This window comes from Hylobates moloch, unplaced genomic scaffold, assembly GCF_009828535.3.
Source record: "Hylobates moloch isolate HMO894 unplaced genomic scaffold, HMol_V3 SCAFFOLD_2, whole genome shotgun sequence".
Taxonomy (NCBI): Eukaryota; Metazoa; Chordata; class Mammalia; order Primates; family Hylobatidae; genus Hylobates; species Hylobates moloch.
Genome location: NW_026652277.1, coordinates 151,567,985 through 151,591,944, shown reverse-complemented (window position 1 = coordinate 151,591,944; position 23,960 = coordinate 151,567,985).

The following is a 23,960-nucleotide window of genomic DNA, read 5'->3' as shown; positions in this document are numbered from 1 at the left end:
ACAACTTGCTACTAAAACATGACAAAGAGAGTGTGAGATATCAAAGTTACCAGCCAATTTTTTTTTTTTTTTTGAGACGGAGTCTCGCTCTGTCACCCAGGCTGGAGTGCAGTGGCGCAATCTCGGCTCACCGCAAGCTCCGCCTCCCGGGTTCATGCCATTCTCCTGCCTCAGCCTCTCCAGAGTCTCGCTCTCTCGCCCAGGCTGGAGTGCAGTGGCGCGATCTCGGCTCACTGCAAGCTCCGCCTCCCGGGATGAAGCGATTCTCCTGCCTCAGGCTCCCGAGTAGCTGGGATTACAGGCGCCCACCACTACGCCCCGCTAATTTTTGTATTTTTAATAGAGACGAGGTTTCGCCATGTTGGCTAGGCTGGTTTCTAACTCCTGACCTCAGGTGATCTGCCTACTTCCGCCTCCCAAAGTGCGGGGATTACTGGCATGAGCCACCGAGCCCGGCTACCAGCCAGTTTTAATCATAATGCAAAATTCTTGAATAAAACAGTGGAAAAATGATAGTCTCAACAATAGCACCGGAATCATTTGGTAGCCACATGCAAAAACACAAACAAAACTTCAATGCGATCCGTACCTTGTATCATATGTAAAATTAATTCAAAACGGATCCTACACCTAAAACTATGAAATTTCTAGAAGGATAGGGAAAAACCTTTATGGCCTCTGGTTAGACAACTATTTCTTACATATGATATCAAAAGTATGTCCATTAAAGAATAGACTAATACACTGAGCTTACTCAAAATGTTCTATTCTTCAGAAGACATTGTGAAGAGAATGAAAAGATAAGTCACAGACTGGGAGAAAATATTTGCAAATCATGTCTTATCAAGAATTCTAAAAACTCAAATATAAAGAAAAACTCAATAATATAACGAGCAAAAGATTTTAATAGACATTTTGCCAAAGAAGATATACAGAAAGCAAATAAGCACATGAAAACATACTGTCATTAGTCATTAGAGAAATGCAAATACAACAACAATGAGATATTGCTACATAGCTATTCGAATAGATAAAGTTTTTAAAAAACTGATCAAGTGTTGACAAAGATGAGAAAGAACTGGATCTCTTATACAATGATGTTGGGAATATGTAATAGTAAAATCACTTTAGAAATCTGTTTGGCAGGCCAGGCGAGGTGGCTCACGCCTGTAATCCCAGCACTTTGGGGGGCCGAGGTGGGCAGATCACCTGAGGTCAGGAGTTCGAGACCAGCCTGACCAACATGGAGAAACCCCGTCGCTACTAAAAATACAAAATTAGCCAGGTGTGATGGCTCACGCCTGTAATCCCAGCTACTCGGGAGGCTGAGGCAGGAGAATCGCTTGAACCCGGGAGGCAGAGGTTGCTGTGAGCTGATATTGGGCCCTTGCACTCCAGCCTGGGCAACAAGACTGAAACTCTGTCTCAAAAAATAAATAAATAAAATAAAGTAAAATAAAATAAAATAAAAAGAAATCTGTTTGGCAGTATGTTAAATAGTTAAATCTATACCAACCATATGATTCAGTCATTCTACTTCTAGAAATGAATACATATGTTTATCTGGATATCCCATAAAAAAGAAAACACAAGAAAACATGTTTATTCAAAGACTGTACACAAATATTCAAGAAGCTTTATTTGTAACAGCCAAAATAAAGAAACCATCCAAATATCCATCAACAGGTGAATGGTTAAACAAATGGTGGTATCACCATGAAATGGAATACTACTCAAAAATAGGAATGTACTATTGATACAGGCAATAAAAACATAGACGAATCTGTAAATAATTATAATTATGCTGAGTGAAAGAAGTCAGGCAAAACTGAGCACATACTGTATCATTTCATTTAGATGAAATTCCAGGAAATTCAAACCCATATATAGTGACAGAAAGCAGATTAGTGCATCCCTAGGGATAAAAAAGAAGGGTAGGAAAAAGAGATTATAAAGGGGCATAAGGAAACTTTTTGGAGTGATGAATATGTTCATTATCTTGCTTGTGATGATGGTTTCATGAGTGTATACACACATCAAAATTTATCAAATTGCACATTTAAATAATAAATGTGCAGTTTATTATGTTAATTATACCTCAGAAAAGCTCCTAACATATTAGCCAATATATAAACAAGCTAGTACACCATGACCGAGTGAGTTTATCCCAGGAATGTAAGATTGCTTTCATATGAGAAACAAATAATTGTAATCTACTAAATGAATAGACTAAAGAAGAAAATCAGATGAATATTTCAATAGATACACAGAAAGCATTTAATGAATTTTAATATGCATCTATAATTTAAAACATAACTCTTACAAAATCAGGAATAAAACCAAACTTTCATAAACTGATAAAGATTATTCTCAAATAATAATAACAACTTTATTGCAAATATCACACCTAATGGTGAAATACCAAAAACTTTCCTTTTAAGAATGAGATTAAAACAGACACTTGCAAATCAACTTCATTTTATTTCAACCAGCTCTCTACTGGAGTACTAGCCAGTTCAGTATGGCAAGAAAAATAGATTAAAGATACAAAGATTTTAAAAAATAATCAATGCTAGCAGATGCTGTGGTCATGTACATAGAAAATTCAAAAGAATTATAGGTAAACAATTAAAATTTTAAAAAAGAGGGCTGGTTGTGGTAACTCATGCCTGTAATTCTAGCGCTTAAAAAAAAAAAGGAGTCCAGCAAGGTTGTTACATTTTAAAAAATGAATATATGCATATAAAAATCAGTTGTATTCCTATATATTAGTTAACAACCAGGAAATAGAAAGAGATTTAATAGAGGAGATTAGATGCTTATGAAATTATTAGGAGATCTGGCCTTTTCAGCGTGAATCTCAGAAAAACAGAAATTACCCTTCAAAGAAGACAACAATAAGTAACTTAGAGAATCAGAAGACTGCCACTGTCATTTAGGAATATAGCACTGTCTTAGTCTGCTCAGGCTGCCGTAACAAAATACTACAAACTGTTTATAAACAACAGAAATGTCTGTCTCACAGGCTGGGAAGTCCAAGATCAAGGCTCCAGCAGATCCCGTGCCTGGTGAGGGCTCTGCATCTTCATGTGGTGGAAAAGGCAGGGAAACTCTCTGGTGGCTCTTTTATAATGACAATCCAAGTCGTGAGGGCTCCACCCTCATGAACTAATCATCTCCCAAAGACCGCATCTCCTAATACCACCACATTGCTGATTAGGTTTCAACTTACTAATGTAGGGAGGACACAAACATTCAGACCCTAGCAATCACTAAAGCTGCAGTTCAGGACTCTGAAATCAGAAAACCACTTCTTCAGTTGCCTTTCAAACTCAGCACCTGTGAAATATGACTGGATCCTAGAACACAGCTGCAGACAAATTTCATACCTCAGTAACCTTGCCTATTTGCCAAAAACCACCGAAGCAACAGAAAGGTGATTTCTGCCTTACTTTTTTTTTTTTTTTTTTTTTTTTTTAACAGAGTTTCACTCTGTTGCCTAGGCTGGAGTGCAGTGGCAATCTCGGCTCACCGCAACCTCTACTTCCTGGGTTCAAGCGATTCTCATGCCTCAGTCTCCCGAGTAGCTGGGGTTACAGGTGTGCACCACCATGCCCAGCTAAGTTTTTTCTATTTTTAGTAGAGACAGGTTTCACTATGTTGGCCAGGCTGGTCTAGAACTCCTGGCCTCCAGTGATCTGCCCACCTCTGCCTCCCAAAGTGCTGGGATTACAAGCGTGAGCCATTGTGCCCGGCTGATTTCTGTCTTACTTTTGCCTTCCAAATCTCCCATAAATGTATATAATTGGTGGAAACTATTCATAAAGATAAAACTAACTTAAGAATCTGCAAGATGTAGATTTTAGCTGTCCATCCTCTTCTGGGAATGACAGTGGCAATCAGGTGGTGACTCTAGAAAAGGCTGGTAATAAAACTGAAGGTCAATTAACCATGTCCACTTCAACTAGAAACAAGTAGTTGAGAGAATATAATACAAAAATGGATAATACTGACAGAATCCACAAAACAAACAAAGTACTTAGGAATACATGTAATAAGATAATTATGTTACATTAAAGGAGATTTAGATAAATTCAGAGATATAATATTTCAATAGATAGGAAAACTCAATATTTAAAGAAAAGTAATTTCTTCTCAAATTGATCTATACATTCAGTACAAATTCCAGTCTAGATCCCAACAAGATTTTTAGAGGAACTTGACAAACACTCCTGAAGAAGATCAAGGTTGGGAAGAAAGGGTGAGACTTGCCCTTTCAATGAGAGGAATTCATTAAAAGCTATATGACTGCAGGATGAGCCACTGGTGTAGAATTAAATACATTGACTAGTAAAACAGAATCGAGAGGCAAAAATCAGACTCACTTATATATGGAAACTTGATGTATGTCAGAGGTTATGCGGTGATTCCAGTGGGGAAAGGGTAGATTATTCCACAAACAGTGCTAGGAAAATTGGTTATCTATATAGAAAGTAAAATAGGACACTTACTTCACATCAGATAGAAAAATTAACTTCAGGTGAATTAAAGACTTAAGTAAGAAGGGAAAAATTTTAAACTTTTTAGAGAAAATATGAAAGAATATGATCTTAGGATTGGGAAGTATTTCTTATATAAGAGACAAAAAGCATCAATCATAAAACAGTTATATTATACAACATTAGTATCCTTAATCCATGAAAAAAAAATAACCTGCCTTAGATAAAGTGAAAAGACAAGCCACAAACTGGAAGAATGTATTTTTAACTTACATAAATGCCAAAGGGCTGGTGTAGTGTCCAGTTTCTACAAAAAACTACCATAAATGAATAAGAAAAAGGCAGAAGACCCAGTAGAAAAATGGGCAAAAGACATTAAGAGGCATTATATAGGAGAAACACAATAATATGATAAACATATAAAGAAAAAGTAAGGAAACATGCTCAATTTCATGTCATTAGAAATAATCAGAATAACCCGTGCACCAGGAGACAATATACAAAAATGTTCACAGCCACGTTGTTAATAGCAAAAAGTATAAGCAATCCAAAAGTCTCTTGAAAGTAGAATGAATAAATTGTGGTGTGTTTATACAAAGGAATGTAATATAGCAGTAAAAATTAATAAACAAATGCTGGAAGCAATTACATGGATTAATATTAGCAATTTAATATTGAGAGTTATGAGTAACTGGGAGTATGATACTAGCTCAAAGACAAGCAAAAGTGAACATATATGCAAAAGCTCTTTTGAAGCAATGCAAAAAAACCCTCAGAAAAATAAATTTTCAGAAAGTAAGACATAAACACCAAATTCAGGATACTGTTTTCTTTCTTTCTTTTTTTTTTTTTTTTTGAGACGGAGTCTTGCTCTGTCACCCAGGCTGGAGTGCAGTGGCGCGATCTCGGCTCACTGCAAGCTCCGCCTCCCGGGTTCACGCCATTCTCCTGCCTCAGCCTCTCCGAGTAGCTGGGACTACAGGCGCCCGCCACCACGCCTGGCTAATTTTTTGTATTTTTAGTAGAGACGGGGTTTCACCATGGTCTCGATCTCCTGACCTCGTGATCCGCCCGCCTCGACCTCCCAAAGTGCTGGGATTACAAGCATGAGCCACCGTGCCCGGCCGAGGATACTGTTTTCTTTTGATGTGATGCAGGGGGATGGGATAGGTGAAAAGTGGGACTTTGGGTCATTTGTGATGTCTTTCCTGTTGTATTATTTGTCAATGCAGCACATTCGTTAAAGTAAAGCTAAGACAAAGATTTCTCTGATCACCATTATTTCTCTTTGTTTGTTCTAGAAGTTCTAGCCAATACAATAAGAAAAAAAACTGATAGATTACTAACTAATAAAAGCAGAGTTAAGTGATTTTTATTAGTACATGATGGTATTGTCTGAAAAACCCAATGAAATCAATTAAAAATATCCATCAAAACTAGTAAAACTTCAATGAAATAATTGGTCATCAGTATCACTAACTGCCATTTGTCATGTATCTACCACGTGCCAGAAACTGGGCTCAGGACTTTATATTCATTGTCTCAGAAGCAACCCTATGTGTTACATTTGTATCTCTACAAAGATGAGGAAAAGTTTTAGGAGTAACTTGGGCAAGTGTCAGGACAACAATTTGAACTCGCTTTGTCTGATTCTAAAACTTGTGCTCTGAAACACTTGATTACATTGTCTCCAAATAAATACTGAAGCTAAGATATTTTCTCCATCACAAAAATCATCAGTGATCAGGAAATTCATCCATGGAAAAATACTCGAATATTTTCAGTGGCAAGCATTATCAAACAAGGATAGTATCTTATTTAAAAGTACACAGATCTCAAATGGACAAAATCTGTAGTTAAAGTGAACATGACTTTCTCTCCTGAACAACACTGCAGCAGACAAAATTCTTCTCGATCTCCCCTATTTTTAGACATTATGCAGATGGCTACCTTTCTTTTAACTTATTTTTTTCTCCAGAGGACTTACAATATTATTGATCAGTATTTTTTTCCCCCTGAAACTATGCCTTAGTTGGATGGGGGTGGTAGTATATTTCTCCTCTAAGCAGAGTTGCTTACACGAGGAGTTGATGCTCATTTTCTTCTGAGATAGCGGTTTTATGCATAAGAGTTGGTTTTAGCACATTTTCTAGGGTATGGAAATTAAACACAGAACCAGTGTTTTCTAGCTCATTCATAAATTCCATCATAATCTTTCTTAATTTTTTTTTTGTCCCGGAGACCTTCATACTTTCAAAGATTTTGATGAGGTCGTTATTTTCATACCTTTCATTTGGAAAATGCTGGAAGGGTCCTCAGCCTGCACTTTCTCTTACTATTTCACCACTCTCTGGAATGTGCCTGCCGAGCTTGCCCATGAAGTTTTTGACCCACCAGCCTCTTCTCACGTGTAAGCCCAATCTTAGCAGGTTCCACTTTACTATCAATTCAGCTTTGAATCATGAATTAAACCTAGATGGAACTTTAGAAATCACCTAATTCAGTTTTACAAATAAGGAAAATACCACTTTTTCTACTAGTTTCCTCCAGGGCGTGGTTCTGCCTGAGGCTTCTGAAGATTTTCCTTTCCTTTCTTCCCTAGCTGGATACCTACAGCAGCAGTCAAGATCCCTGTTGTGAACGCACAGAAGAGGAAATGAGAAACAAGGCTGCCACCATGTGGTGTGACAGGTGAACAGGAAGGAGGGGTGTGAGAACTGGGAAGCTTATGAAAGGTGAATGTCCATTCATTAGAACAGTAATTGTCAGCCGTTTGTAACTGCTGTCATGACTCGGCGAGATCTACAAGTTTCTGAAATCCTCCTTATGTTACATCAGGAACTCCTGGACAGCCATTAGACCTAGCCATACAGCTGCCTTAAAACTTAGGAAGATTTTATAATTGACAGATGTCCATGGATTGCGAGGTCTATAGAAGGCCCTGAGGAATATTTTTTATCTAAAAATAGCCCTACATATGTTTAATTTTATTTTATAAAATCAAATTAAGTAAAACAATATTATAGGATATTACACTATTAACATTCTTTTTTTGTGTTCCAATCTTTTTTTTACCATCAGATAGCTTTGGCATGATAGTCATGTTCTATACATGAGATTATTTAATTAAATCGAATTTAAAAAATGCTAAGTGAAGCAAATATTTAAGAAGTCAATATTTAAATAGGTTTTGCTTTCAGTAGTTACATAAGTTGTATTCCAGTTTGAGTGTCACAGAAATGGGCATGAGATATATTTTTGTTAAACATAAGAAGGAAGCACAAGTGGACTCACTGCTCAAGTTTCATAAAAGCCACTCTGTAGATGTGATGCTTCCAGCAAGCTGACCCAGGGTAAGAAGCAAGGCAATGAAAGATAAATCCACCAAAAGTACTGTATCAGCTGTTATCCTTGTCCTAGACAATCACAAATTGCTCGTGGCATGTACCCACATATCTGCACTACTTCACCCAGAATCAGTGAGAATGGTCAGGGGGCACCATATCAGCGGCTCCTCCTCTGCTAATCTAAAAGAATTAGAAATAGGCTGCTCCCTATAAAATTGCCTAACATTCTTAAAACAGCCAATAATCTCAAAGGAGCAATTTCCTTTATTAATTAAAAGCAGCTGAAAAATGTATTAGCCTCATTTTATATTTTTAAAGCTTAAATATCTAAAGTATTGGAAACAAAAGAAAACTGTATGTTAGAGGGGAAGCAAAAGGTGACTAGATTGAGCCCTGGCCTCATGGCATGGTCAAGATGTTGAGCCGGCCAGGCGCGGTGGCTCATGCCTGTAATCCTAACACTTTGGGAGGCCAAGGAGGGTGGATCAACTGGGGTCAGGGGTTCCAGACCAGCTTGGCCAACATGGTGAAACCCCGTCTCTACTAAAAATACAAAAATCACCCAGGTGTAGTGGCATACGCCTATAATCCCAGCTACTTGGGAGTCTGAGGCAGGAGAATCACTTGAACCCAGGAGGGTGGAGGTTGCAGTGAGCCGAGATTGTGTACTCCAGCCTGGATGTCAGAGTGAGACCCTGTCTAAAAAAAGAAAAAAAAAGTTGAGTCCTGGAGTAAGACTTATTTGGACTAAAATACCAGTGTCACCACTTGGATGATGACTTTGGTGAAGTTATTGAACCCCTCACGTCTTCAGTTTCCTCATCTGGAAAATAGCCTGTCCTCTGGGTTGTGGCAAGGATTACAGAGGTAAAGGCATGCACAGCACTTAGCACAGTGTCTAGCATTTACTCAGCACTCCATAAATGCTAGGCTAGTAGAATCACCCAGCACTAGAGATGTGAATAGAGCTAGATTCTGAGCATGCTCACAATGAAAGTTAAAGAGAAAAGCTTAACTTCTATTGCATTTTTTCAACATTTACAAAAAATATATGTCATCCAAAAAGCAATAGTTGAATGCCTGCAGGATTTCTCAAAGGCAGGACCTTAGTTGAGGCACCACATTCTCAGCTTAGAACTTGGAATTTCTTAGCACATCACACCAAAAAATTAGTCCCTTCGTGAAAAGTTCGTCCTGAGTTAGTGAATAGAGCACCAATTTTCTAGTCAAATGATCTTACATTCGGAGTTTTAGACTCATCACTTACTAGTTGTGTGTTCTTGAACTTCAGTTTTTTCATATTGTAAAGTAAGAATAAGGGCCGGGCGCGGTGGCTCATGCCTGTAATCCCAGCATTTTGGGAGGCCGAGGTGGGCGAATCACGAGGTCAGGAGTTCAAGACTAGCCTGGCCAATACGGTGAAACTCCGTCTCTACTAAAAATACAAAACTTAGCCGGGGGTGATAGTGGACGCCAGTAATCCCAGCTACTCGTGAGGCTGAGGCAGAAGAATCGCTTGAACCCAAGAGGCGGAGGTTGCAGTGAGCCGAGATTGCGCCACTGCACTCCAGCCTGGGCGACAGAGTGAGACTCCTTCTTAAAAATAAATAAATAAATAAATAAATAATAATAAGAGTAGTAGTAAGTACTTATAGACAGCTTACCAAAAGTATATCACTCACTATGTTACCACTGCAGCAGGGAGACAATGTATGTAAACACCTATCCTAGAGCAAGCCTCAATAATTTTTTTTTTATTACCTTGGAATTCTTTGATGGTGGTGTCTAGAGAAACCTTGGGATTTAGGAATTTGGGAATGGACTAACAAATCCATTTTGACTTAGGAATGGAAAAAGAATATAAGAGGAAATGATTTGGCAGTGTTCCAGTTATCAATTTATTGTCTCTCAGCTCCAAATCCACTCCTGGTTGCCTGTTCAGCTGGAAACCCACTGTTCTGGAGCCAGTCTCTCTACCAGCATCTCTCCTTTGCAGCTGGCACGATGCTAAACTTTATCAGTAGAGGGCGCTGGAGGGACACTGTAAGGAGAAGTGTTTCCTCTTTCGAATTCATCCACTATGCCCCTCCTAGCAGGATTTTACTTTTCGTTTTATTTTTATTTTATTTTACTTCACTTTATTTTTTTAATTAATTTTCGAGACGGAGTCTGGCTCTGTCCCCAGGGCTGGAGAACAGTGGTGCAATCCCGGCCCCCTGCAACCTCCACCTCCCGGGTTCAAGTGATTCTAGTGCCTCTGCCTCCCGAGTAGCTGGGACTACAGGCGCCTGCCACCATGCGAGGGTAATTTTTGTATTTTTAATAGAAACAGCGTTTCACCATGTTGGCCAGGCTGGTCTCGAACTCCTGACTGCAAGTGATCTGCCAGCCTCGACCTCCTAAAGTGCTGGGATTACAGGTGAGCCACCGCCTCACCTACTGTGCTCCTCCTAGCAGCCTTCTGCAGACCATGCTCCTGCAGCAGGTGTGGCCTCCAGCAGCATCTGGTGGCCAGAACACAGCCACTCCCTTGTGGAGATCTCCATCCATCGTCTCCTCAGGTGGCTTTACAGCGACTTCCTAGGTGTGGCACCTCTTGTGGGTGGCTTTCCCCTTAAACCCTAGAGGGCAGTTTCCCAGTAATTCCCAGCCATGGTTCCCAGCTTGCCAGCCTCTGCCAGCCTGCACCCCAATAGGGAGTTTCCTGCTTGCTAGCTCTAGCTGAAATTCTAGTTTGCCAGCCTTTGCTCAGACCAGCTGTGGGACAGTTATGGCCTCAATCAACCCAGGAACCTCTCCTCTCTCCCCTGAACTTCTCCAGTGAGGTCTGAATCCTACCTTTGGGAAGGGGCCCTCTTTTCCAACTTTGTTCCCTTGCTGGGTATATTCACTCATCCCTAGGGTTCTCCCTTTATAGTTAATCCTCTGCTGCAGTCAACTTTTTTTTTTTTTTCTTTTTTTCTTAGATGAAGTCTTGCTCTTTCACCCAGGCTGTAGTGCAGTGGCGCCATCTTGGCTCACTGCAACCTCCACCTCCTGGGTTCAAGCGATTCTCCTGTCTCAGCCTCCCAAGTAGCTGGGATTACAGGCGTGCACCACTATGCCCGGCTAATTTTTAAATATTTTTAGTAGAGAGAGGGTTTCATCATGTTGGCCAGGCTGGTCTTGAATTCCTGACATCAAGTGATCCACCCACTCTGGCCTCCCAAAGTGCTGGGATTACAGGCATGAGCCACCACACCCGGCCAGTAGTCAACTTTTTAAAATTAAATTTATTCAAATTATGGTCTGGTTTCTGCCCTCTGATAGGACACTGACTGCAAAAGTGGGTCATTCATCCAATCTCTGTAAAAACCCAGTGAACTCTATTCTACCATTAATAGGGTAGAACTGTATTCTACTTTCTTGTGACCAAATTTCCTTTGTCCCTTTTATATTTCTGGGAAATTTTAAATACATAATGGAGATTTTGGTTCTTTGTGTGAGTTGCATCCCTTTTATTAATCTATCCTTGGCTCAGATGTATAAATTTCACTGAATGGTCAAATCCATATTGATAGGAGCCTGCAAATGTTATGCCTCTTCCAGTTGTGAGTTGATTGAATGAACTGATTCTGTACCATCCTAGAATCCATCTCACTCACACGACAGCTTACACCTTCTTGGTAAGGGTGATTGGTAGAGCCTTCATGGAGGAGATGGCATTTGAGTTGGACCTTGAAGGAAGGATGGAATTTTACAAAACTGAAATATAGCCACAATCACGGGTATATTCCAGGCATAAGGAAAAGATGCAGAGGTTTAAGCATTTATCCAACAAACATATTTGATGAGGAGAAAGTAGGAATAACATTGAGATGAAGGTAAAGTCAGAGCATGGAAGGCCTCGAATGCCAGGCAAAGAAACATCGAGGAGTATCATGTTTTCATGAAGATTTGGCTTCAGTGTAGAATAGATTGGATTGGGGCATGATTCTGAGACCTAACCGAATTCATGAATGAGAAAATGATTATAGTAGCCAAGATATGAGGCAATTGGGACCTATAGAGCCATGAGGATAGGGGGAATGGAAAGGAAGGAATAGTTGTACAAAACAATGTAAAGGAAAAATACGTGAGATCCTGAATGGGTGGATATAAGAGGAGACTTTGATAACTGAAGAGGTATCCAGTTTGTGGCAACAGAAACAGGGATCATAGGGACAACATGTTAGTGCTGATTTTCCAATCTGACAGAAATGTGCTGTGAGGAATGGAAAGTCCCTGTAATAAATATAACTGCTAGGATGATGTAATCCCAAAACTTTATTTATCTATTTATTTAGAAACACACCTAGCTAATTTTGTTTTTTGGTAGAGATGGGGGTGGAGGTCTCACTATGTTGCCCAGGCTGGTCTTGAACTCCTGAGCTCAAGCAATCCTCCCATCTCAGCCTCTCAAAATGCTTGGATTACTGGCATGGACCATCATGCCCAGTCCTACTTATTTATCTATCTATTCTCCTATTGCCTCTTTAAAAAGGGTTCAGTGGGGGAAGTTATTATTATTCCCCTGAATGAAAATTTGGCAGGTCCCATACTTTTTGTGCTAATTCTTAGTAGACAATTCTAAGTGTCATAGAGTTTCAATTTAGTAATTATGAAGACCAATTCAAGATATTAATAGAAACTCTGAACTATTTGTGTTAAACCTCAGCTTGCCAGCACAGATTTGCCTGAGGCTGGAAGTGGGAAAAGGGCATTAGCTGGCTTCATCTTAGTCTCTCTCCTTTTTTTTTCTCTTCCTCTACCCATAATCTTGCCAGTTTCTGACCACCAAAAGTTGAAACAGGAAGGGGTGAGTTTGGAGACTCGTAAGGGGAAAGGAAATATCTTACTAGAACAGGGTATCATTATTATTTGGCTCCGTGTGTTCTGGATCTGCAGATGTTTAGAGCCAACCTTTTCCTTATGGGAACTGTCCCTTGCCCCAGACAGATGCATCTCCACTTCATGTGGCCCCCTGAAACTCTGTCTGTGGGCTTTACCTTTCTGCTTGGGTTCTTCTGCCTCTCCAAGTGGTCTGCTTGGACTGGGGCCGAGCTGACCTCGTGCCAGCTTGCTGTCTTGTGGATGACAGCTCTGGGTCAATATAGCCATGCACCTCTTAACGATGGGGATACATTCTGAGAAATGTGTTGTTAGGTGATTTTGCCATTGTGTTAACATCATAGGGTGTACTTACACAAACCTAGATGGTATAGCCTACTACACACCTAGGCTATATGGTATATATTGCTCCTAGGCCACAAACCTGTATGGCGTGTTACTGTACTGAATTCTGTAGGCAATTGTAACATGATGTAAATGTAACATGATTTATATATTTTATGTATTTGTGTATCTAAACATAGAAAAGTTACCATAAATATATGGTATTAGAATCTTGAGGGAGCACTGTTGTATATGTGGTCTATCGTTGACTGAAACATCGCTATTTGGCACATGACCATAGATCCCAGCACAGTTTTCCTCTCCTGGCTCTGCTACAAAGAAGTTGAGCCTCTGTGGCCACAGGCAGGACTCACCCCTGGGAAATCTCTCCCACCCCAGGAAATGGCAGGTCTCTCCTTCCCCCTTGAGATAGGAGTGAAATGGGGTTCGCAGCTCAGCACCATACCACAGACAGTATCTTCTTTCAAAGATATTCTTCTCACAAAAATCTTCTTTCTCCCCACACTTACCTCTCCCTTTTTATTCTTGATTTGGTTGAGGAGTTCAAGGGTCATGAAGCCATTTTTGGACCAGTTTCTTTACAAATTCTTCATAAGGGGTTCTGTCTTGAATCTTACATCTGTTATAGTGTACTATCACAACAAAAACTTCAGTGTGAACATTCTCTTACATAAAGCCTAATCCCAATGGTAATTTTTTCTGAATTTCTTTTATAAAACATAAGTTAAACTAATGTTATAATTTTGTGTCAAAATTTATATGTTTACATATTTTTATAAATGAAACATATATTCATGTAAACACATAAATCACTTATAGATATTAATACATTAGATTTATGGTTTTTTTCACTCTTTTATTCTAAGAAAATTTAAGACAGCTTTCATAGATTTGGTTTATTAGTTCCATTGCTGCTCTAACCAATTCCCACAAACTAAGTGTCTTAAAAGAACACAAATTTATTATTTTACAGTTTTGGAGGTCAGAAGTTTTAAATTGGTTTCACTGGGCTAAAATCAAGATACAGCAGGATTGCATTCTTCCTGACAGCTCTAATAAAGAATCTATTTCCTTGTCTTTTCCACATACTAGAGGCTACTAGCATTTTGGCCTGTGGTCTCTTTCTGTCTTTAAAGACCCTTCTGCCTCCCTCTTCCACAGTGAAAGACCCTTGTGATTGAATTGGGCCCACCTGGACAATCAATGACAACTGCACTGTCTTAAAGTCATCTACAGCTAATTAGTAAGTTCCATCTGGAGCTTTACTTCCCTTTTCCGTTGTATATCAGTCACGTTTCAACCAGAGAAGCAGAACCAGTAGGAGAAATACATATTTTTTTTTTTTTTTTGAGACGAAGTCTCGTGGTCTCACCCAGGCTGGAGTGCAGTGGCGCGATCTCGGCTCACTGCAAGCTCCGCCTCCCGGGTTCACGCCATTCTCCTGCCTCAGCCTCTCCCAGTAGCTGGGACTACAGGTGCCCGCCACCACGCCCAGCTAATTTTTTGTATTTTTAGTAGAGACGGGGTTTCACCGTGGTCTCGATCTGCTGACCTCGTGATCCGCCCGCCTTGGCCTCCCAAAGTGCTGGGATTACAAGCGTGAGCCACCGCGCCCGGCCGAGAAATACATATTTTAAGAAATTTACTGCGAAGAATCGGCTTATGTGATTGTGGGGGCTGGCTAGGCAAGTCTGAAATGCAAGGTTTCTTGGTCATTCAAGGGACATACACAGAGCAGAGAAAAATTTGAGTCAACTACCTTCAGAGCATGTCTCCCGCTGAGGTTATTAACAAGACAACACTCTTGCTTTCCTGTCTCAGCTTTCAAACAGCGATGACCAGAGGATGCAGCCAGTAGGGGGCAGTGCAGTGTAGTGCAAGAAGCTCCAGCTTTAGGGTCAGTCAGATGAGGTTTGAATTCCAACCTTGATAGTGGGGCAGCCTCATGCAAGTTATTTAACATTTCTGAAGCTTTTCTTCACTCTTTTAAAAAACAAAATTTTAAATTTGAGATAGCATTTTCACTTTTGTAAATAAATAGAATCTACAAGGATCCATTGTTTTGAGGAGTTAAGATTATAATCTATGTGAGATATGCTTGCATAAATATGAAACATAGAGGAGCACACACCCTAGGAGCAATGGTTCAGTATTTGCTAATTCAGTGTTTGCAGCTGCGTTGTGGAACATAACTACCACAAATAACGAGAACTGGCTGTACTGAGAGATGGCACTAGGGTATCTCTTGTACATTCTTTACTTTTATGCATAGAGGCAACCCAATTTCCCCTTGATAATCAGGACAAATTACTTCAGCCAATACAGCAGTCCTTTCATTGTCTGTGAATGTTATGTAATGGAATCATACATTACGTAAACTTTTGGGATTGGCTTTTTCACTTAGATAATTCTCTACAGATTCATCCAGATCGTTATGAGAACTAATAGCTCATTCGTTTTTACTGCGGAGTAATAGATGTGCCAGAGTTTGTTTAGCCATGAGGTTTGAATTCTAATCTTGTTAGTGGGGCAGCCTCAGATGAATTATTTAATACTTCTGAACCTCCTTTTCACTCTTTTAAAAAACAAACTTTAAATTTTGAGATAGTTGTAGCATTTTCATTTTTGGAGCTATTATTAGTAAAGCTTCCATAAGTATTCGTGTATAGGTTTTCGTGTGAACACAAGTCTTTGTCTTCTGAGATAAATGACTGGCAGTGCGTGGTAATTGCATATTTAGTTTCTGAGGAAGCTACCAAACTTTTCCAGAATGGCTGTACCATTTTACATTCCCCAAAACAATGTGTGAGTGATACATTTCTCTGTATATTCACCAGCATTTGATGTTACTTTTTTTTTTTAAATAATGCTTTAGCTATTCTGAGAGGTAGGCAGTGACATCTTATTGTGGTTTTAATTTGCATTTCCCAAATGACTAATAATGTTGAATATCTCTTCTTGTGCCTATTTACCATCTGTATATCTTCTTTGGTTAAATGTCTCTTCATGTCTGTGTTTGAATTGAATTGTTTGTTTACTATTTACTTTTGAGAGTTCTTTATAAATCCTAGATACTAGTCTTTTGTTGGATATATGGTTTGAAAGTACATTTGTCCGTCAGTATTAGTGAGGATTGGTTCCAGGACCATCCCCAATACCAAAATCCTTGCATACTCAAATCCCCCAGTAGCCCTGCAGAACCTACCTCTTGGATATGAAAAATCAACCCTCCATATCTGAGGATTTGGCATCCTGCAAATACTGTGTTTTTAAATTGTGTATAGTTGTGAATAAAGCAGCTGTGGATATGGAGGGCTGATGGTATTTACTGAAAAAAAAATCTGTGTATGAATGGACCCATGTAGTTCAAACCTGTTATTCAAGGATCAGCTATATTCTCTTCCACTCAATAGCATGTCTTTTCTTCCTTTTCACAGTGTCATTCAAAAGGTAAAAGTTTTAATTTTGATAAAGCCCAATTTATTATGTTTTCCTTTTATAGCTCATGCTTTTGGTGTTATCTTTGTTCAGGTTGCTATAACAAAAATACTGTAGACTGGGCGGCTTAACAGAAACTTCTCACAGTTCTTGAAGCTGGGAAGTCAAATTTCAAGTCCCTGGCAGATCTGGTGTCTGGTGAGGGCTTACTTCCTGGTTTGTGGATGTTGTCTTTTCCCTGAGCTCTCACATGGTGGAAAGGAAGAGGATGATCTCTGGGGTTTCTTTTATAAATGCACTAATTCTATTCACAAGGGCTCTGCCCTTATGACATAATCACCTTCCAAAGGCCTCACCTCCTAACACTGATGATTAGGTTTCAAGACAAAAATTTTAAGAAGACATAAACATTCAGTCTATAATAGATGTAAGTCTAAGAATTCTTTGTCTAGCTTTAGATCATGAAGATTTTCTCTTATTTTTTCAAAAAGTGTTACGGTCTTTTATTTTACATATAAGTACATGATCCATTTTAAGTTAAATTTGTATAAGGTAGAAAACTTCAGTCTAGGTTCTTTTTTTTTTTCTTTCTGCCTGTGAATGTCCATTTTCTCCAGCATCCTTCATTGAAAAGACTATCTTTCCTCCATTGTCAAAAAAACAGTTCAACATGTTTGTGTTAGTATATTTGGGATTCTCTATTCTAGCTTCATTGATTTATGTGTCTGTCCCTCTGCTAGTACCATGCTGCCTTGATTGCTATAGCTGTAAAGTAGGTTGTAAAATCAGGTAGACTGCTTCCACTCATTTTGTTCATCTATTTCAAAACGATCTTAGCTATTCTAATTCTTGTACCTTTCCATGTAAATTTTAAAATTATCTTGCTTACATCTATTAAAATCTTGCTGGTATTTTGAGAGTACTTGTTTTAAGCCTATATATTAATTTGAAGAGAACTGACATCTTTACTATATTATGTTGAATCTTCCAATCCACGAACACGGTATGCCTCTGTATTTATTTAGATCTTTGTTTTCTTTTATCAACATTTTGTAATTTTTGGCATGCAAGTCCTGTGCATGTTCTGTTAGTTACACTTAATTTTTTATAAGTAATTGTAAATATTGTATTTTTAATTTTAGTGTCTACATGTTTATTGCTAGTAAATGGAAATATAAGTGGCTTTTGCGTGTTTATTTTGTATCCTGTGACCTTGCTGAACTCTCTTATGAGTTCTGTTCTATGAGATTTTGTTTGTTTATAGATTGGGATTTTCTACATAGACAATCATGTCATATGTAAAAAGGGACAGTTTTACTTCTTTTCCAATCTGCATGACTTTTATTTCTTTTTCTTGCCTTATTACACTGGCTAGAACTTTTAGCCCAGTATTGAATAAAAGTGGTGAGGACTAACATCCTTGCCTTGTTTTTGATAATAGGAAGGAAAACATTCAGTCTTTCACCATTTCATCTAAGTTGTCAAATGTATATGTCTGTAGAGTTGTGTTCAGTAATTCCTTTTTATCCCTTTGAGGTCTGCAGGTATAGCTGTATTCTCTATTTAATGTGTCTTCTCTCTTTTTTACTTTGTCAGTCTTGCTAGAAGCTTGTTCATTGTATTGTTTCAAAGAACCAACTCCTTGTTTGATTGATTTTTGCTTATTTTTCTGATTTAAATTTTATTGAGTTCTGCTTTTATCTTTATTAGTGTCTTTTTTCTGCTTGCAGTCAGTTTATTTTGTTCTTCTTTCCCTAGGTTCCTGAGGAAGAGCTTAGGTTATTGATTTCAGACTATTCCTATTTTCTAAAATATGAATTTAGTGCACAAATATTCTTCTCACTGTTCTAGCTGTTTCACAAATATTCATATGTTGTATTCTTAATTTTATTCAGTTTAATGTATTTTTTATTTTTCTTCCTCTTTGACTTATAGGTTATTTGTAAGAGAGTCATTCATTTTATTTCCAAGTGTTTGATGACTTTCCTGTTATCTTTCATTTATTAATTTCTAGTTTATTCTGTTGTCATCAAAGAACATAACCTATATAATTTTAACTCTTTTAAATATGTTGAGAGACTTGTCATATGATCCAGGATGTGGTCTTTCTTGGTATATGTTTATATGCACTTGTAAAGCACCTGTATTCTGCTGTTGTTGAGTGGGGCATTTTATAAATGTGGAATACATCCTATTATTGAGGTTCTTCTATATCCTTGCTTATTTTCTGTCTAGTTTTTCTGTCAATTATTGAGTGAGGAGTGTTGAATTCTTTAACTATAATTAAAGATTGCCTATTTATCCTTTTAGATCTATCAGTTTTTGCTTCACATATTTTCTAGACCTGTTGTTTGGTTTATATACATTTAAGATTAAGCTATGTTTTCTGGATGGATTGCCATTTTATCATTATATAATATCCTTTTCTGTCTCTGGTGAGTTTATTTGCTCTAAAATCTATTTTTAATATATTAATTATAGTCACTTCTGCTTTTTTGATTAATATTTGCAAGTTATGTCTTTTTTCATCCTTTTACTTTTAGCCTATTTGTATTGTTTTATTTAAATTTTCATGTAGACAGCATGTAGTTGGATCATGTTTTCAAATCCACTCTGGCAATCTCTGTCTTTTAATTGATATATTTAGACTATTTACATTAATGTAATTACTGGTGTGTAACAAACTTAAGTCTGCCATTTTGTTTTTTAATTTTTAATATTTCTTAGAGATGGGGTCTCACTCTATTGCCCAGGCTGGAGTGCAGTTGTATGAACATGTCTCACTGAAACCTCCAACTCCTTGGCTCAAGCAATCATTCGGCCTCAGCCTCCCAAGTATTACAGCTGAGACTAGGGGCATACGCCACCATGCCCAATTCGTCATTTTACTTGTTTGTTTATTCTAGTTTTTTGTTTTTTTTTCCCTGCCTTCCTGTAGCTTACTTGAATATTTTTAGAATTCTATTTTATTATCTTTAGTGCTTTTTGGTGCATCTCTTTGTATCATTTTATTAGTGGTTTCTCTAAGCATTACCTTACATGTTACTGTCTACTGGTATTATTTCAGCAGTTCAAGTGAAGTATAAAAATCTCACTGCTCTTTATGTGCATTTCCCCTTTTTCATTTGCAGTATGATTGTCTCAGTCTTAAATATTTCCTCTGCATATACTTAGAACTACATCTGACAGTGTTTTGGAAATTTTTGATTCAACACTCAAACATAACTTAGAAAACTCAAGAGGAGAATAAAAGTCTATTATATTCATCCATATTTTTCCTTATCTTGTTCTTTCTTCCTCCCTGAGGTTCCAAAGTTTCTTCTTTTGTCATTTTTCTTTCTACTTAGAAAAGCTTACTTTAAGCATTTTTTTTTTTTTTTTTTTTTTTTTGAGACGGAGTCTTGCTCTGTCTCCCAGGCTGGAGTGCAGTGGTACAATCTTGGCTCACTGCAACCTCCACCTCCCTGGTTCAAGCAATTCCCCTGCCTCATCCTCCTGAGTAGCTGGGAATACAGGCTCATGGCACCACATCCAGCTAATTTTTTTGTATTTTTAGTAGAGACGGGGTTTCACCATGTTGGCCAGACTGGTCTCAAACTCCTGACCTCAGGCAATCCACCTGTCTCAGCCTCCCAAAGTGCTGGGATCACAGGCGTAAGCCACCGCGACCAGTCCTTTAGCCATTTTTTAAGGGTATGTCTGCTGGAAACTATCAATTAAAACTTAATTCTCCTAGTTTTCCATCATCTGGGATTGTCTTTATTTTTCCCTTCTTTCCTGAAAGAAATGTTTTATGGGTGTAGTATGCTGCCTTGACAATTCTTTCTTGCAGCACCTAGAAGTTATCATGTCACTTCTTTCTGGTTTCCATTGTTTCTGATGAGAAATACATTGTTATTCAAGTTGTTTACCCACATAAGAAAAGCATAGTAAAAAAAAGTTTTTTTTTTGTCTTTCGTTTTCAGAATTTTAATTGTAATATATCTCAGTTTGTATTTCTTTGGGTTTATTCTGTTTTGGGATCACTCACATTCTTGAGTCTGTAGTTTTATGTTTCTTGGAAAATTTGGGAAGTTTTCAGCCATTATATCTTTGAGTACTTTTGTAGTTCTACCCTCTTTTTCTCTCATAGGACTCTGATGACACAAACATCAGGTCTTTTGTTATAATTCCACAGATTCCTGAGGCTCTGATCATTTTTTTTTTTCAGTATACTTTCTCTCCGTTGTTCAGAATAGGTAATTTATATTGTCCTATCTTTTACTTCACAGATTCTTTTCTCTGTCCCTTCCATTCTGCCATTAAGCCCATCAACTGAGCTTAATATTTTGGTTATTATATGTTTCAGTTCTAAAATTACTATTTAGGGCCGGGTGTGATGGCTCATGCCTGTAATCCCAGCACTTTGGGAGGCCGAAATGGGTGGATCACTGAAGGTCAGAAGTTCGAGACCAGCCTGGCCAACATGGTGAAACCCTGTCTCTACTAAAAATACAAAAAATAGCCAGGTGTGGTGGCAGGCACCTGTAATCTCAGCTACTTGGCAGGCTGAGGCAGGAGAATCATTTGAACCCAGGAGGCAGAGGTTGCAGTGAGCCAAGATCATGCCACTGCATGCCAGTCTGGGTGACGGAGCAAGATTCCATCTCAAAAATAAAATAAAATAAAATAATAAAATTACCATTTAGTTCTTCTTTATATCTTCTTCCCTCTCTCTCCTCCCCCTACCTTTCTTCCTCCTTCTCCATTCTTCTTCTTGGCTGAGACTTTCCATTTCTTTTTTGAGGCTTCACAGTTCTTCATTTGTTTCAACCATATTTGTAGTTCCTCAATGAAGCACTTTCATCATGGCTGCTTTCAAATATTTGTTAGACAATTAGAGCAGCTCTGTCATGTCAGTGTTGGCATCTATTGACTGTCTTTTTTCATTCACTTTGAGATCTTCCTGGTTCTTGGTATAATTTTTAATTTTAACCTGAACATTTTTGTATCATGATATGGTGTGTTCTATTTAAAACTTCTGTTTTAGCTAGCTTTCTCAAACACTCCTCTGGCAGGGTCAAGTGGTAGCCACCTTATCACTTCCAGGCAGAGGTAAAAGTCCAGGTGCCCTGCTTGTCCTCCAGTGACACCTGAGGGTGGGGTGGGCAAGGGTAGGAATTCTGTTTTCTGTATCATCTCCACTGACAGTGCAGTGAAGGGGGCCTTGTTACTCCTAGGTGATGGTCTTGACTTTCCCTTAGACCTCCTTTAATACCACCCTAGCCGGGAGAGGAAGGGCCACCTTATTACTGCTGGGTGGGGATGGGAGTTCAGTTTCCTCACTTGGTCTACACTGACACTGAAATGGAATCATTCCATGTGTTCCTTAGATTCCAAAGTCCCTGGCTGGTTTCAGAGTCTTATGTTTGCTTAATATATATTATGTCCAGAGTTTTTAGTGGTACTTAGCAGTCAGAATAAAGAAAAATACATCTACTTCAGTTTCCTGGAAGCAGATGTCCTCAGTGAAAATTTAAAAAATTTGATAACACTTAATATTGTCAAGAGTGTGAAGAAATCAGTACTGGGAGTATGAACTTTTTCAAATTTGGAGGAGAGCAACACCCAAAATTCAAAAAGATCAGGAATCCTACTTGTAAGGATCTACTCTATACAAATACTAACATCAGTGATTTAAGAATAAAAATGTTTACTTTAGCGTTGTTTGTAACAGGGAAAATAATAAGCAATTTAGCTATAAATAATGGATATAAATAATACATGTGTATATATCCTCTAAATAGAGAAATGTTTAAATATATATAAAATATATTAATTATGGTATCCATACAATGAAATTATAGGTGGCCAGTCTTATTTTAAAAAAGACAAGCAACGAAATAGAATATGTAGCACATTCCTTTTGTTTTGTTTTGTTTTTGAGACAGTCTCTGTCACCCCGGCTGAAGTGCAGTGGCCTGATCCCTGCTCACTGCAACCTCCACCTCCTAGGCTCAAGTGATCCTCCCACCTCAGCCTCCCTAGTAGCTGGGACTACAGGCATGCATCGCCACACCTAGCTAATTTTTGTATTTTTTGTAGAGATAGGCTTTTGCCATATTGCCCAGGCTGGTCTCTAATTCCTGGGCTCAAGTGATCCGCCCACCTTGGCCTCCCAAAGTGCTGGGGTTACAAGTGTGAACCACCACGCTGGCCCTTCCCATTTTTTTAAAAATGAAAATTGTTGAGTGGGGCTTTGCACGTTTCTTAAAATTGATACCTAAGGCTATAAACTGTGGACAGAGAGGCATCAAGTGTCCTATTTTAAGAAAGCCCACACATTTGTGGGCTGACAACCCTATTAGAGCTTATAAGCAACTAGGCAAATTCTCACTACCACTTCCACTCATTATCCCTGTGCATCCTCCTTCCTCCAGTCTCAACCATTGCCTCAGTGCTCCCCAATAGCCCTATAAATAGGAGACCTTGGATAGTGGTAAGGTAGGGAAAAAAATCTGTGGAGTCAGATATTCTTCGTATATATGAAAACCCTGTTAATTCTCCATTGACTTCCCATGGAAAAGGGTAAGGGGATGCTTCTCCCTGTACACAAATCAAGTAAGGAAAAGAGGGGCACGATAATTGCTTAAGACATTGAGGGTACCTGAAAAAAAAATCTGACACTGGCATCTTGTTCCCCAAAGGAATTTTTTGGATTTTAGCCTAAGTAGTTACTTCATCAACTATGCATCTACATGAACAGGTGAAGACAGAACTGGAGACAAATGGCAGACAGATGAGAGTTGACCAGGGGGTGAGGAGACCCCAATGGCAAGAGCACAGAGGCTGACAGGGTTGTGAAAGCTAGACACAAAGATGCAGAGACGAACTCCACTCCAGAAAGCTGTGCAGAAGGGTGGCTCCAAGGCATCCTCTCCATTCCCAATGCATTCCCCTCTGGAAAAGGGCCTGCAGAACTTATTGTTGGGCCCACAGGAGAGAAAATCTTTAGATGCTCGCTATCTAAAAGTTAGCCAGAGCAAGTGAGAAGCAGCAACAACCAACAGAGAACCAGGCCAGTGGGCAGTTAATAAAGAAAAATCCTCTCTGATACTCCCTTCAACCCCCAACACCAGAGACATAAGACCTTGAATAAGGTAAAGGAAAAGATAAGTCCGACTCCTGGCCAGGCACAGTGGCTCATGCCTGTAATCCCAGCACTTTGGGAGGCTGAGGCAGGAGGATCACTTGAGGTCTGGAGTTTCAGACCAGCCTGGGAAACATGTCAAAACCTGTCTCTACTGAAAATACAAAAATTAGCTGGGTGCGATGGCGGGCGCCTGTAGTCCCGGCTACTTGGAATTGCTTGAACCCGGAAGGTGGAGGTTGCAGTGAGCTGAGATCGCACCACTGCACTCTAGCCTGGGCAACAGATTCAGACCATCAAAAAAAAAAAAAAAAAAAGCTAGACTTCAGACTC